General features: G+C 39.8%; 1 long non-coding RNA gene across 1 annotated transcript; it reads right to left on the reverse strand.

Annotated features, from left to right (window-relative positions):
- Positions 1–4,328: 4,328 nt before the first annotated feature.
- Positions 4,329–10,035, reverse strand: LOC118954848. Its single transcript, XR_005044924.1, has 3 exons — positions 9,926–10,035; positions 5,660–5,692; positions 4,329–5,568 (listed from the first exon to the last, which is right to left on the reverse strand). It is a non-coding gene; the product is annotated as an uncharacterized LOC118954848 (long non-coding RNA).
- Between the last annotated feature and the right edge of the window lie 7,674 nt (positions 10,036–17,709).

The raw sequence follows: 17,709 nt of genomic DNA on the forward strand, positions 1-17,709 counted from the left end.
TTGCACAATTGGTGGCTGACTAAATACTTTTTTGCCCCACTGTATATTTTTTTCAAACAACCTGGGGATTGATTATAAAAAACGTTTGACATGTTTCTGTTGACATTATGGATATTATTTGGAATTTTCGCCACGTTGTTGTGACCGCTCTGTCCTGTGGATTTCTGAACATAACGCGACAAACAAACTGAGGTATTTTGGATATAAAAATAATCTTTATGGAACAAAAGGAACATTTGTTGTGTAACTGGGAGTCTCGTGAGTGAAAACGTCCAAAGATCATCAAAGGTAAACGATTAATTTGATTGCTTTTCTGATTTTCGTGACCAACTACCTGATGCTAAGTGTACTTCATGTTTTGTCATGCGATCGATAAACCTACACAAACGCTTGGATTGCTCTCGCTGTAAAGCATCATTTCAAAATCTGAGACGACAGGTGGATTAACAAAAGGCTAAACTGTGTTTTGCAATATTGCACTTGTGATTTCTTGAATATGAATATTTTTTGTAATATTATTTGACTTGGGTGCTATGCTATTCAGCGGTTGCTGATGACAATTATCCCGCTTAAGGGATGGGTAGTGTCAAGAAGTTTTAAGGGATGGGCAGCGTCAAGAAGTTAATTACAATATAGCATTTATGTTCTCGGTGTCAGAGTCTATCTAACAGATAGCGAAGGAGTCAGGCGCAGGACACAGGTAAGAGTAACAAACACTGATTTACTCAATCCAAAACGTAACAAAATCCCAAAATCCCAAACAAGGACAAAACAGGACTCAAAATTAAACACACCGGAACACACAAAAGACACTCACGCACAAAACAGAAAGGGAAACCAGAGGGTTAAATAAGGAACATAATTATGAGATGGGAACCAGGTGTGTAAACAGACAAAACAAAAGGAAAAATGAAACATGGATCGGTGGCGGCTAGAAAGCCGGTGAAGTCGACCGCCAAACGCCGCCCAAACAAGGAGAGGGAACAACTTCGGTGGAAGTAGTGACACTCGGCTCAATTACTTAGAAGGGCTTGGGGTCCCAGCCCTCCCGTGTGTTTCCCGGTCCTTATTTGGGAGTCCCTATACATTAAGTAAGGCTTACTAGTTATGTCAAATGTTAGGAAGACCTGTTGGTTGTAAAAAAATCAAAACAAAAATTATATTTGACCCCATCTTTTCACATACATTTTATTTGGGTCTTTTTAATTTAGCCTGTTGCTTGGCTCCAGCCACATGGAAGCTCGGTGTATGTACAAATAAAAATAACACAATTCAACCGTTGATGGATGGTTTCATAAATAATGACATTGCAAGTAGTCATGTTAAGTTTTATAGATTTGCATATGACTGTGCATTTTATGATACCGTAATAGGGAAGAGGATCTGATCACGCCTATTGGTATTCTTGATCAATTATTGATCCCAAAAAGACAACACCTGTTATGGGGTCAATTCCACATCTGTTTGCATGGCTTGGTAGTGTATTAGCATGGTATGAGACAAGATAAATAATACAATTTAAGTAAAGTATCAAATAAACACTATTATCCTAAAATGAGAGATGAATAAAAAGTGTGTTATCACATCAACATCATAATCTTTCAGGATGTACCTGTTTTCAGTATAGAATGACATGTATACAGATTATATTACAACTTTTTGTGTTTTGTCTTAGTGATTGTTCTTTTGTAAGTAGGAAACTCAATAGTGTGTTAGGCCGAGAAACATTATTTAGATGGTTGTTTTATTGTTGTTGAAAGCTTGAAATGTACACAATGAGAAGTGATATTGTAACAACCGTTTTTAACAGGGGTAATTGTATCAAATATATATCTTTGCATGTTTGAATTAGAGCTCCTTTAAAATGTTTTCATCACTGCCTGGTAAACACATTCTTGTAAGTTGTCTACGTTGACATTTCTGGGTATGTCTCGCATGTAACATAATAATACTAAAGATTCTGATAATAATATTATTATTAATTTTTTATAATAAAACAACACGTATTGTCTGTTACAGAAGACTACTGTTGTACATTGAATAGCCATTCATCCCTGTTTCACCATGATGTGCAGGCTCTCTATGTCTGTACATAGTGTGAAAAGTGGTTTCCATAAAGTTATTACCCCCTAAACCTGAATCTGAAATATGATTGTTCGAAAGTAAATAGGAAACTCGACAGTGTGCTAGTCCGAGAAACTTTATTTAGATAGTTGTTTTATGTTATGTGAAACCTTGAAATGTACACTGTGAGAAGTTATATTGTAACAACAGTTTTAACAAGGGTCATTGTATCAAATATATATCTTTGCATGTTGGAATTAGAGCTCCATTAAAGTGTTTTCATCACTGCCTGGTAAACACATTCTTGTAAGTTGTCTACGTTGACATTTCTGGGTATGTCTCGCATGTAACATAATAATAAAAATAAAGATTATGATAATAAAGTTATTATTTTTTATATTAATACATATTTGCAGATATGATAGCAAATGTATTTCTGAAAACCCCATGTTCAATACTTATAGCCGTTAATGTTGGATGCCTCCAAATCAATTATTCCCGGTCTCAGCTGAGTATCCTATAGATGTTTTAAATAATTGAAAGATTTTGGAATCTGTGCTGGTAGCTGGACAGGTAGTATGACTGACAGTGAAGGTGAACAGGTTCCAGAGGAATGGATGAGACTGAAGCAGGAATTCCTTTAACCATAACGTGGTACAGTGCCTTGCGAAAGTATTCGGCCCCCTTGAACTTTGCGACATTTTGCCACATTTCAGGCTTCAAACATAAAGATATAAAACTGTATTTTTTTGTGAAGAATCAACAACAAGTGGGACACAATCATGAAGTGGAACGACATTTATTGGATATTTAAAACTTTTTTAACAAATCAAAAACTGAAAAATTGGGCGTGCAAAATTATTCAGCCCCTTTACTTTCAGTGCAGCAAACTCTCTCCAGAAGTTCAGTGAGGATCTCTGAATGATCCAATGTTGACCTAAATGACTAATGATGATAAATACAATCCACCTATGTGTAATCAAGTCTCCGTATAAATGCACCTGCACTGTGATAGTCTCAGAGGTCCGTTAAAAGCGCAGAGAGCATCATGAAGAACAAGGAACACACCAGGCAGGTCCGAGATACTGTTGTGAAGAAGTTTAAAGCCGGATTTGGATACAAAAAGATTTCCCAAGCTTTAAACATCCCAAGGAGCACTGTGCAAGCGATAATATTGAAATGGAAGGAGTATCAGACCACTGCAAATCTACCAAGACCTGGCCGTCCCTCTAAACTTTCAGCTCATACAAGGAGAAGACTGATCAGAGATGCAGCAAAGAGGCCCATGATCACTCTGGATGAACTGCAGAGATCTACAGCTGAGGTGGGAGACTCTGTCCATAGGACAACAATCAGTCATATATTGCACAAATCTGGCCTTTATGGAAGAGTGGCAAGAAGAAAGCCATTTCTTAAAGATATCCATAAAAAGTGTCGGTTAAAGTTTGCCACAAGCCACCTGGGAGACACACCAAACATGTGGAAGAAGGTGCTCTGGTCAGATGAAACCAAAATTGAACTTTTTGGCAACAATGCAAAACGTTATGTTTGGCGTAAAAGCAACACACCATCCCCACTGTCAAACATGGTGGTGGCAGCATCATGGTTTGGGCCTGCTTTTCTTCAGCAGGGACAGGGAAGATGGTTAAAATTGATGGGAAGATGGATGGAGCCAAATACAGGACCATTCTGGAAGAAAACCTGATGTAGTCTGCAAAAGACCTGAGACTGGGACGGAGATTTGTCTTCCAACAAGACAATGATCCAAAACATAAAGCAAAATCTACAATGGAATGGTTCAAAAATAAACATATCCAGGTGTTAGAATGGCCAAGTCAAAGTCCAGACCTGAATCCAATTGAGAATCTGTGGAAAGAACTGAAAACTGCTGTTCACAAATGCTCTCCATTCAACCTCACTGAGCTCGAGCTGTTTTGCAAGGAGGAATGGGAAAAAATGTCAGTCTCTCGATGTGCAAAACTGATAGAGACATACCCCAAGCGACTTACAGCTTTAATCGCAGCAAAAGGTGGCGCTACAAAGTATTAACTTAAGGGGGCTGAATAATTTTGCACGCCCAATTTTTCAGTTTTTTAATTGTTAAAAAAGTTTGAAATATCCAATAAATGTCGTTCCACTTCATGATTGTGTCCCACTTGTTGTTGATTCTTCACAAAAAAATACAGTTTTATATCTTTATGTTTGAAGCCTGAAATGTGGCAAAAGGTCGCAAAGTTCAAGGGGGCCGAATATTTTCGCAAGGCACTGTATATATTTACTGAGTAGTCTGTGCTGCATAACATAGGAAACAGAATAACTGGTATCCCAATCAAATTCAAAACCGGTATCCAAGCAAATTCATAATCACAAAGATCAAATCCTAACAATCATTATTAACATACTTAGCGAATTCCACATGCCGGTCCATTAAGAAGTCAATAGGTATCATCCTTGAGTAATTAATGTTTGTCACTATTTATCATAATCATGAGGAGAATAATACATACAGTGATCGGTTATTCCATCTATAATACCCATTAGTTTGATTTCGGAATCATTCAGTTCCGCAAACAATGCCGCTTCATATTTCACCCTTTCAAGTGTTTTCACGTGTACGTGTAATTTCATGACATATTAACCATATCACTTTGGCCTGTCATGATCCATAGGGTCTTGATCATTTACCAAATCACGTTAGAATTGAAGCGTGCGCTCCAAGCCGCACTCTGCAGTAATAACTCTAAACATTACCTGATGGCCCACTCTCCCGATCGCAACAGAAAGTTCAGATGAAAGGTAATCGAGTCGGTGGACTTCTGTGGATTCCTGGACGCACAGAGCTTCTGGATTAGTCGGAGTTAAGGAAGAGAAAGCAGCGAGTTCAGGCTATAGCTATTTCCTAATTTTATGGGATGAGATTGGTCGTACATTTCCACCCGACCTAATTAAGGCATCCCCTGGCACCTCTGAGTACGAGGCCTCAAATTAAAGGACGTTTCCACCAATGTCCTTGGGCTTTTCTACAATAATATTCACCTATATTTATACAAAATATACAAAACATTTTATCATAAAAAATACGTACAACTGACATAGAGATATATCGTAAAAATCGTGGTCCTCCAGTTTTAGAATATCTTGACTGCATATTGTTTCTATCTCGGAGTTGTCCTCATCATGTTGTCTGTCCATTTCAAACAACTGCAAATTAACGACCTCTGAAAAGTCATTTAAAGCGGGGAAATGATCCGAATTCATTGTTTTACTCGTTACGTTCCGGGGTACCCCTTCCGTCTCGACCATGTCCGCTCGTGGTGTAGGGCCTTTGGTGTCGGTTATACATTTTATCATTAAAAAATACATACATTTGACATATAGATATCTCGTAAAATTCGGTGTCCTCCAGTTGCTCATCCAAAATCTCATCAGGGATAGTTATAACATCTGATGTTGGATGATCCAAAGCATTTATCCCCGGGAGCAGTTGGCTCAATGTTGGATATCCTACAAACGTTAGATAATATTAACATATATTTACACGAAATATACACATTTTAACTTATAAAAACATGTGCATTTGGCCTAAAACACATACCTAAAAGATTGTTGTCCACCCGTTTTAGAATATCTGTAAAAAAACAAACATATAACGTCTGTTTAATGTTAGAACAATATCAAATTGTAATATCCAGACAATTCCCAGAAAGAAATACCAAACGCATCCAAATCTAATATATTATTTTCACTAACTACACCTTCAAAAAGTTCCATTAGGATGGATGGATTCACAGATGATGTTTTAGCTGCTCGGTCTTCCGCTCTTCTGGGCGGTTGGGCCTGAGGTTTGTAGTTGCCTTAAAGTTGGTCATACAGAAGTGTAGAAGACGGTCTGTTTCACTAGCTTCATTCCGTGGTAGTGTCACTAACGGTCATGTGGGGGTGAGTTTTACAGAGCAGTGGTGAAGTTTTTCTGGGGCCTGTCGGACCGCAAATGTTTAGAGAACAAAAGCAGTGTTTTAAAACACCAGGAGGGGATGTCTAGACCTATTCTATGCTGGCTGTATTGCCTTTTGATTTCCTACAACCTCAGGGATATAACATAACACCTTCTGCTTTTTAGTGGAACCCTGTATGCATATGTCACCGGTATACGGTTGTTTTAAACCCTAGGGGGCTGTCTCGACATATTGTATTCTGTCTTGGCTGTTTTACTTTTTAGCCCCCACATCCTCTGGGGTAAGATACATTTAGATTTGAAAGGCTTGTGTGTTAATTAAGGTGCCATTCTTGTTTCAACCCTTTTTGATGGGGATGGGTAGATATCTGGACAGAGAGAGAGAGAGAGGCCCTTAAGTGCAAAATGCCATGGTATTGTTGAACACCCCCCCCCCCCCCCCAAAAAAAAACCTTTGTTTTGAAACGCACACACACATACACGCCCTCACGCACACGCACACACACACGCACACGCATGCACACGTCTGTCCCACAAGCCTTTTTTCTCAAGGACATGCTTTGTGATAGAGGGAAAAGTCATATTCCTTTCATTAAAAGGCGAGATACTGTTTTAAATTCCTTTATTTAATTCTAAATCTTTAGTACAAACCTTTTTAAAACATGTTATAATTATTTAAACAATTTTACTGTGCAATATTTAAACATACACAAATGTTTTATGTATAAACATTGTTGGACTACAGTTGAACATCATTACCACACACAGTACTGCACTTTAATAACCTTTTAAATATTTATGTTTATAACAGGCTGTTGTAGGAAAGACTGTATTCGTATAAAACGCACAGACCCATTTTCCCAGAAAAGCCTTTCTCCGCGCGAGAGAAAACGATCGATTCCCATTCGTTAAAGGGTGAGATACAATTTTAAAACCATTTATTTAATTCAAAATATTTAGTACAGACCTTTTAAAACATGTTATAATTAATTAAACCATTTTACTATTCCTTTCTTACAGATAAAGGGCCCGGTTATAGGTTTATACATCCTGACGTTTCCAATTCCACCCCGTCGTCAAGACAGCCTCTCTTGCTCACAGGATATCCCACACAAGCCCCAGCTCCGTTAGTTTTCCAGGCACGAAGTAGTTCACATCCAGACAGTCTTTGGAAAATACATACGAACGAACAGATTTTGTAGCATCTCTACTATATCTGGCATGTTACTGTGGTCTTTTTTTAAGTCAATAAACATGTTTCACAGTAGATTTGTTTAAGACCACCAAGAAACACCTGATTTATCCCACAGCATCAGTTAATAAGATGGGTAGAAAATGAATCTGTGTAAGTCATAAGTAAAGGCCTTTCAAAAAGAGGCTGGCATGATTGAGAGGCTGGCAGCCCCCACCCTGGAGAGCAGCTCTCCTTTGATCCCCAACCTAGGAAAATCACCTGTTGTTTGGGTATCGTTATGTATATATGCCCTCCTATTGTTGAATTGTTTAGATAGAAAAAACATTGTTTCAAACACCCCTGCAGAGAGACACACCCCCCCCCCCCAGGCTAGATCAAATGCCTACACATGCTTTAACATATACATATTAACACTATCTTGTTAAATAAACACCAACTAAAGCGTGACAGCTTCAAAGGAATAGATGAACTATATGCATAAATTAACACTCACTCTAAGGTGTGAGAACAGGAACAGGATGTCCTGACAGGATGCCCCTATATTGGCACTCCCTAGAGCATGTGATAACTTCCTGCCAGGATGTCCTGACCGGATGGGCATGCAAACGTCATCCGGAGATAGGGTCATAAATCAAACGTTTGACGTATGCCATCTACTGTATTCTCTCTGCTCTGAAAGCCTTTTGGAGTGGGTCTGTGGACTTTTCCATGTGAATATTAAAGTCACCAAAAAGTAGAATATTATCTGCCATGACTACAAGGTCCGATAGGAATTCAGCGACCTCAGTGTGGAATGCTGTATATGGCCCAGGAGGCCTATAAACAGTAGATATTAAAAGTGATTGAGTAGGCTACATAAATTTCATGACTAGAAGCTCAAGAAGCTCAGTTTTTTTTTGTAAATTGAAATTTGCTATCATAAATGTTAGCAACACCTCCGCATTTACGGGATGCGTGGGTGATATGGTCACTAGTGTAACCAGGAGGTGAGGCCTCATTTAACAGAGTCAATTTATCAGGCTTAAGCCATATTTCAGTCAGGCCAATCACATCAAGATTATGATCAGTGATTAGTTCATTGACTATAACTGCCTTGGAAGTGAGGAATCTAACATTAAGTAGTCCTATTTTGAGATGTGAGGTATCACAATCCCTTTCATAATGGCAGGAATGGAGGAGGTCTTTTTTTGAGTGAGATTGCTAAGGTGAACACCGTCATGTTTAGTTTTGCTCAACCTAGGTCGAGGCACAGGCACGGTCTCAATGGGGCTAGCTGAGCTGACTACACTGACTGTGCTAGTGGCAGACTCCACTTAGCTGGCAGGCTGGCGCTGGCTAACAGCGCCTGGCCTGCACCCTATCTCATTGTGGAGCTAGGGGAGTTAGAGCCCTGTCTATGTTCGTAGATAAGATGAGAGCACCCCTCCAGCTAGGATGAAGTCTGTCACTCCTCAACAGGCCAGGCTTGGTCCTGTTTGTGGGTGAGTCCCAGAAAGAGGGACAATTATCTACAAATTCAGTTTTCAACCAGCGATTTAGTTGTGGGAGCTCATCACTCCCTCTAACTGGGAGGGGGCCAGAGACAATTACTCGATGCCGACACATCTTTCTAGTTGATTTACACGCTGAATCTATGTTGCGCTTGTTGACCTCTGACTGTTTCATCCTAACATCGTTGGTGCCGACGTGGATAACAATATCTCTATACTCTCTACACTCACCAGTTTTAGCTTTAGCCAGCACCATCTTCAGATTAGCCTTAACGTCGGTAGCCCTGCCCCCTGGTTAACACTGTATGATCGCTGGATGATTCGTTTGAAGTCTAATACTGCGAGTAATGGAGTCACCAATGACTAGGGTTTTCTATTTGTCAGAGCTAATGGTGGGAGGCTTCAGCGTCTCAGACCCCGTAACGGGAGGAGTAGAGTACAGAGAAGGCTCGGCTTCTGACTCCAACTCGCTGCTTAATGGGGAGAACCGGTTGAAAGTTTCTGTCGGCTGAATGAGCGACAGAGCATTCCTACAGCATTTCCTTCCTGAAGCCATGAGAAAGTTGTCCAGCTGCGGGGACCGTGCAAGGGGATTTATACTACTACCTGTACTTACTGGTGGCACATACGCTGTTTCATCCTTTCCTTACACTTAAATGACCCTTGCCTATCAATTGCTTCTGAAGCTGGGCTTGCAGCACAGCTATCCTCGCCGTAAGGCTATCGTTCTCCTGTATATTATGAGTACAGCGACTGCAATTAGAAGGTATCAAGTTAATGTTACTACTTAGCTTCGGCTGGTGGAGGTCCTAATGAACCACGTCCAGATGAAGTGTCCGGCGTGAAAAAGTTGAATGAAAACATTTGAGCGAGGGAAAAACTAAAAATATTAAAATATTAAAAAGTAAAAACCGTAAACTTGGCAGGTAGCAAAGTAAGGTTATCAACAAACCGCACAGCAGCATGTAAACAAGTCTACAAGTTGTGACCGGAAATGAAGAGAGATACACCCACACGAGAGATACAGAGATGTATTTACAAAATAATTCAGTGTATGAAATGGGTAAGCTCTCTATTTTTTTTTATCCATATCAGTGTATCTAGTGAGGAGTACTGCAAAAAGGCAACAGATTAACACAAGTGAAATATATCAACAAATTATCTCTCAGTTCCCAAGCCCAGATAATGAATGTTACTACTTCAAAATGGCTAATGCTATACCTTTCTCTTGTGTGAGAACTTGGATTCATCTATCACCACCAATCTCCGTAGAAAACTTGATCCAATTTGGAAACCCTTCCACCTTTTGAACCTCCTCAGGGCTTTGTTACAGACCTTCAGTAATTAGAGGTAAGACAAATGTTAGTGATTTGAAAATACTTGAGTGTCCCAGGGAAGCATGACTATCAACTTCTTTAGGAGGAGCACTGAAATCAAATCTCACTTCGGGTCACAAATCGTCTTGAGCTGACACTGCTCCTGTCTCATGTGGAAATACACTTTAATGGAAGTTGTCACAAAATAACCATGTTTGAGTTTGTCTGTTGTTGGTATTTGCACTGTAATGCACTGTAAACATTTTAATATTTGATAAAACTCTCAGCCTATATTCAGACAGCAAAACAGTTAAAAACAGATTTATAATCAAAATAGTTGCAGCTCTGAAAACAGTACTCAAAACACATTTGTAACAGCTATTACTTCATTTGCCTGAATAGTGTAGGCTCACAAGAATAATAAATTAGGGCAGCAGCAGTGGTGCAAGACTCCCCAGTGACGCCATGCTGCCATTCCCGGCCTGCCACCATGACAAGTAACCTACATTTTACTGCTAACCTACAAAGCATTACATGGGCTTGCGCCTACCTATCTCTCCAATTTGGTCCTGCCATACATACCTACACGTACGCTACGGTCACAAGATGCAGGCCTCCTTATTGTCCCTAGAATTTCTTAGCAAATAGCTGGAGGCAGGGCTGGGATTCTCTGCCTCTGACCCTATTATAGGGGCTGAGTGACTGGCTTTCTAGTGCTCTTCCATGCAGTCCCTAGGAAGGGTTCTTCACTTCCGTGTGTTTGAGTCACTGACGTGATATTCCTGTCCGGTTTTGTGTCCCTTCGGGCTCGTGCTGTGAAGGAGATCTTCGTGGGCTATACTCAGCCGTGTCTTGTTGGTGGTCTGTTGACATCCCTCTAGTGGTGTGGAGGCTGAGCTTTGACAAAGTGGGTGGGGTTATATCCTGCCTGTTTGGCCCTGTCCGGTGGTATCGTCGGACGGGGCCATTGTGATCCGACCCACCCGGTCTCAGCCTCCAGTATCTATGCTGCAATAGTCTATGTGCAGGTGGGCTAGGGTCAGTCTTATTTTATTTAACCAGGAAGGGCTCATTGATTTTTAAAATCTATTTTTCAAGAGCGTCCTGGCCAAGATAAAAACCATAGAATTCACAAGAGTATTACAAAATCAAAAACAGCTAATTAAAAACATTGACAGATCAGGGAATCAGTCTCAAAATCATTCATCAGTGATTGAAAAATACCAATCGGGACAAGTTCTTCCAGTTTAAAAGTATTTTGTAAGGCATTCCAAGACTAGTACATAAAAGCCCTTTTACCAAATTCAGTTCGGACATTTGGAACAGTTAGCAGGATAAAGTCAAGTGAACGAAGAGAGTACCCACCACATTTCTGAACAATAAAAATGCCCAAATAAAAAGGTAGTAAACCCAAAATGGCTTTGGAAATAAAAGTATACCAGTGCCCGAGCCTACGAGTGACTAGAGAAGGCCAGCCAACCCTGGTATACAAAGTGCAGTGGTACGTAAGGGTTTTGCAGTTTAAAATAAATCTCAAAGTGCCATGGTAAAGTGTGTCAATTGATCTCAAACACTGAACAGAAGCATTCATATATAAAATATCCCCACAGTCTAGTAAAGGCAAAAATGTAGCTGATACTAGCCAAAAGAAAAACAGGCCTTATTCCTAAAATAAAATACACATTTTAGCTTCAATTTTTTTGTAAGTTGTTGAATATGCAATTTAAAAGAGAGGCCGTCATCAATTAAAATTCATAGATATTTATATGAGGTTACAGTCTCAATCTCATTGCCCTGACAGGTAATAAAAGGTGAAAAGTTCAGAGGTCTACTATTTCCTGCTTTAGAAAACACCATTAGTTTAGTCAGTATTGAGGATAAGCTTCAATTGACACAAGGTATGTTGAACAGTATAAAAAGCAGTTTGGAAGTTCTGGAAAGCTTTTGTAATGATACGAGGCAAAACAGTAAAAACAGTGTCATCAGCATAAAAGTGAAGTTGCGTATTTTGGAAATTTTTGTCTAAATTTATTTATATAAATAGTGAATAAGAGAGGACCAAGTACAGAGCCTTGGGGCCCACCATTACTGACAGACAATTTAACAGACATGAGCCCATCAAATTGAGTGCACTGAGTTCTATCAGACAGATAGTTAGCAAACCATTCAACTGCATGCTCCGAAAGACCTACACTCGACAATCTCTGCCTTAGTATAGCATGATCAACTGTATCAAAAGCCTTAGAGAGATCAATAAAAAGTGAGACACAGTGCTGTTTTTTGTCAAGGGCTTCAGTGATATCATTTAAAACCTTCATGGGTGCTTTAATTGTGCTATGCTTCTTCATGAAGCCCGATTGGTACATGGATAAAATAGAGTTGGTAAATAAAAACTATTTTAGCTGTTCACTCACAAGGGTTTCAAGTATTTTCACCAGGGGTGACAGCTTTGAGATTGGCTCATAATTATTTAAAAGAGTTGGATATCCCCCTTCTAAAAGTGGTAGGACAAATGCTGATTTCCAGATATTTGGAATTTCATTACATTCCAGGGTTAGATTGAACAAATATGTAAGTGGTTCAGCTATGAAATCAGCTGCCAGATTTAAAAAGCAGGGATCCAAAAGATCAGGACATGCAGACTTTCTCTGATCTAAGGATTTCAGGGTTTATGTTCCACCGGCACTGAGAATGGCAAAAAGCTAAAAGTTTGACTCTCTCTCAATGGTTCATCCACACAGGGTTGTACAGAGGACACTGAATCAAACAGCCTACCAGATGATACAAAGTGCTCATTGAAACAATTTAGCATTTCAGTTGTCATATACAGCAACAAAGTCCTTCAATACACATGACGGTAATTCGTTAACATCACTGTTTCCAGACAGACTTAATAGCCTTCCAAAACTTTAGGGTCATTCAGGTTATCAGTGGTAACAGACATAAAATATTCAGACTTGGCCTTCCTGAGAAGAAATGAACAAGTTTCATAACTTCCTAAAAATAAGCCAATCAGCATCAGAACATGATTTCCTTGCTTTAGCCCAGGCTAGATTACAGTAGTGAATAATACAAGACAGCTCAGAAGAAAACCATGGATTATCCCGCCCTTTAACTCTGAACATGTGGAATGGGGCATGTTTGTTTTCTATTTGGAAGAAACCATCATGAAATAATTTCCAGGCAGTTTCCACCTCAGGGATAAGTGTAACGTCCGTCGTTGGACGGAGACTAAAGCGCAGCGTGGTAAGTGTTCATGATTCTTTATTTACTCAGAACACCAAACAAAATAATTACATACGTCACTTCTGCAGGCTTCACAGATCTAACAAAAAAAACTAGATCCCACAAACACCAAAAGGAGAATGGGGGTCACATATAAGTTGTCAGAGACAACGATAAACAGCTGCCTCTGATTGGGAACCACACTCCGCAAAAACAAAGAAATAGAAAACATAGAAATAAAGAAACTAGAATGCCCACCCTTGTCCTTCCCTGGCCTAACCAAAATAGAGAATAAAAGCCTCTCTATGGTCAGGGCGTGACAATAAGATCAATCTTGCTCCAGTCAAAATATAACAAATCATGAAAGAAAGCCTGCTCATTGAAACACTTCAAATTTCTCTTACGAATAAAACGTGGGTTTGTCTTGGGAACCTTTGTATTTCTAACAGCAACAACAGCACAATGGTCACTTAAATCATTACAAAAAACACCAACCGCAGAATATTTATGTGGAACATTTGTCAATATCAAATCAATCAGCGTAGATTTCTCTGGGGATTTGATATTTGGGCTAGTGGGTGAGTTAACCAACTGGGTGAGAGTCATACAATTACAAAACATTTTTAAATCATCAGACACCAGCTTTAACCAACACCAGTTGAGATCACCAATCATGATCATTTCACTGTAAAGAAGTTTAGACATAAGCTGTGTCAGAGAAGAAAATGCATCACCGAGAGCAGATGGGGGTCTATAACAGCCAATCACAGTTACAGAGAGACCCTTTGAAACCTCAATATTCAAAGCAAGAAATTCCAACTGTTTACAAATAGTTTCAGACTTTGCCACACCTACAGGGAATTTAGTTTTTTACGTATATAGCCACACCCCCACCTTTCTTAACTCGATCAGTGCGATAAACATATTTGTCACGGCCGTCGAATGAAGCGCAGCGTGGTGAGCGTACATATTCCCTTTATTAGAAATGACGCCAACAATAACCAATCCAAAACAACCTTAAGGGCTATGTGCCACAAACAACATTAACTTCCCACAGAGAAAGGAGGGCAAAGGGCTACCTTAGTATGGGTCCCAATCAGAGACAACGATAGACAGCTGTCCCTGATTGAGAACCATACCCGGCCAAAACATAGAAATACAAAATCATAGAAAAACAAAACATAGAATGCCCACCCCACATCACACCCTGACCTAACCAAATAGAGAAATAAAACGTCTCTCTAAGGTCAGGGCGTGACACTTATACAAATATCCTTATCAAAAACAGACTTGATGAGCCAGGTTTAAGAAAACACAATTACATCAGCATCAGTTGATTTAGCCCAAATCCTAACCCCATAAAATTTTGAAAACAGGCTGCGTATATTTAAATGAAAAATACCTAAACCAGATCTAGATTTAAAATCAATCCACTGTCTTATCTGGTGTCCTGTGTGAATTTAAGTATGCTCCCTCTAATTCTCTCTCTCTCCCTCTCTCCCTCCCCTGCCGCAGGACCTGAGCCCTAGGATCATGCCTCAGGACAACCTGGTCTGATTGACTCTTGGCTGTTCCCAGTCCACCTAGTCGTGCTGCAGCTCCAGTTTCGACTGTTCTGCCTGTGGCTATGGAAAACGAACACTACCATTCAAAAGTTTGGGGTCACTCATAAATGTCATTGTTTTTGAAAGAAAAGTGCATTTTTATGTCAATTAAAATAACCTCAAATTGATCTAAATAGAGGGTAGACTTTGTTAATGTTGTAAATGACTATTGTAGCTGGAAATTGCAGATTTTTTTATGGAATATCTACATAGGCCCATTATCAGCAACCATCATTCCTGTGTTCCAATGGCACGTTTTGTGAGCTAATCCAAGTTTATAATTTTAAAAGGCTAATTGATCATTAGAAAACCCTTTTGCAATTATGTTAGCACAGCTGAAAACTGTTGTCCTGATTAAAGAAGCAATAAAACTAGCCTTCTTTAGACTAGTTGAGTATCTGCAGCATCAGCGTTTGTGGGTTCGATTACAGGCTCAAAATGGCCAGAAACAAATACCTTTCTTCTGAAACCCATCAGTATATTCTTGTACTGAGAAATGATAACTATTCCATGCGAGAAATTTCCAAGAAACTGAAGATCTCGTACAACGCTGTGTACTACTCCCTTCACATAACAGCACAAACTGACTCTAACCAGAATAGAAAGAGGAGTGGGAGGCCCCGGTGCACAACTGACCAAGATGACAAGTACATTAGAGTGTCTAGTTTGAGAAACAGACGCCACACAAATCCTCAACTGGCAGCTTCATTAAATTGTACCCGCAAAACACCAGTCTGAATGTCAACAGTGAAGAGGCAACTCCGGGATGCTGGCCTTCCACAAATGAACTTTTATGAAGGTACACCTGTTAATTGAAATGCATTTCAGGTGACTACCTCATGAATCGGGTTGAGAGAATACCAAGAGTGTGCAAAGCTGTCATCAAGGCAAAGGGTGGCTATTTGAAGCATCTCAAATGTAAAATATATTTTGAGATGTTTAACTCTGTTTTTGGTTACTACATGATTCCATATGTGTTATTTCATAGTTTACACTATTATTACACTATTATTATACAATGTAGAAAACAGTAAAAATAAAGAAAACCCTTGAAGGTGTTGTAAATCCTTTGACCGGTAGGGTAGGTAAACAAAGCTGGTGGCTCTTTCAGTGTTCAAATTGCTCATAATTCTGTGTTGATCGACAACTGCAACAATCACAATGCACCTCTCACCTTTCTCAGGCTTTTTGTCATTCTTGTCAGGGTCCTGGTGCTCTGTGCAATGCCATCCTCTATCATATCAACATGCCTCAAGTGTAGCCCCTGTGCAAATCTGCAATATCGCAAAAAATCACTTAACAAATCAGATCAATAGCATATGACAATAGAAACCCAAATATTTTTTTCATAAATTAAACCCCAGACTCAACCCATTGAGACCCAGCTTTTGGTAACACAACTTTAACTTGCCCTTAAAACTTCTCATGGCTGAGGGGCAGTATTGAGTGGCTTGGATGAATAAGTTTCACAAAGTAAACGGCCTGCGCCTCAGTCTCAGTTGCTAATATATGCATATTATAATTAGTATCAGATAGAAAACACTCAAACGTTTCTAAAACTGTTTGAATGATGTCTGTGAGTATAACCATCATGTGGCTTGATGGTGACCTAACATAATCGTTTGTGGTGCTTTCGCTGTAAAGCCTATTTGAAATCGGACACTGTGGTGGGATTAACAACAAGATTACCATTAAACGGTATAAGATACATGTCTGTTTGAGGAATTTTAATTATGAAATTTATATTGTTTTGAATTTGACGCCCTGCACTTTCACTGGCTGTTGTCATATCATCCCGTTAACAGGATTGCAGCCATAAACCCCATTCTCTTCAGCCTGGAGAGACCTGCTCGCCATACCTTACTCCACTTCTGTACTAACCTATTCCATGGAACATTGGGGGCTGAATTGTATTGGGGGCTGAAAGAGCATGGACTTTCTGTGGGTGACAACATCTTAAGGCTAGGGGGCAGTATTCGGAAGTTCGGATGACTGACGTGTTCAAAGTTAACTGCCTGTTACTAATTGGTAGCATTGGATAGTAAACACTCTGAAGTTTCTAAAATTGTTGAAATAATGTCTGTGAGTATAACAGAACTGATATGGCAGGCAAAAATTTGAAGAGAATCCATCCGGACAATTTGTTTTTAGGTCACCACCCATTGAAATGCTTGTCTATGGGATATCCTCCCAGATTGCAGTTCCTATGGCTTCCACTAGATGTCAACAGTCTTTAGGAAGGGTTTCAGGCTTGTTTTTTGAAAAATGAATTAGTAGTTGTGGTTTTTCAAGGTGGCTCTCATTTTGACTGCAGTCTTGTGGTGCGCGTGGATGAGGGCGCGCACCTCGCTATTTATCTCCGGTATTGAACATACTACATGTCTTAAAGTGTATTGTTTATTTACATATTAGGGTACCCGAGGATTGATTAGAAACATTGTTTGACTTCTTTGGACTTGTCACGACTCCTACCCAATGTGGCTCCTCTTCCTGTTCGGGTGGCACTCGGCAGTCGTCGTCTCCGGCCTACTAGCTGCCACCGATCCCTTTTCCCTTTTCTGATGTTTTTGTCAGATTAGTAACATCTGTTTCTTGTTTAGGTTTAGTTGGGCTATTTAAGCTGGTAGGCCCGCCTGCTCTTTGTGCGGGCTTACTTAATTTCCCACTGTGTTATTGTGTGGTAGTGCGTGTTGTTTTGGGGTTTTCCCTCCGGACTGGTTAGGTCCTGGTTTTGGGCATTTGTGTATGTGCGCCCAGTATCATGGCGAGTACTATTTTTCCGGTGTGTAATAAAGCGCTATTCTGTACCTTCTGCCTCCTGCTCCTGACTCCGTACCCACTACGCCCAGTGCGTTACAGA

The sequence above is a fragment of the Oncorhynchus mykiss genome, chromosome 3 (assembly GCF_013265735.2).
Source record: "Oncorhynchus mykiss isolate Arlee chromosome 3, USDA_OmykA_1.1, whole genome shotgun sequence".
NCBI classification, from domain to species: Eukaryota; Metazoa; Chordata; class Actinopteri; order Salmoniformes; family Salmonidae; genus Oncorhynchus; species Oncorhynchus mykiss.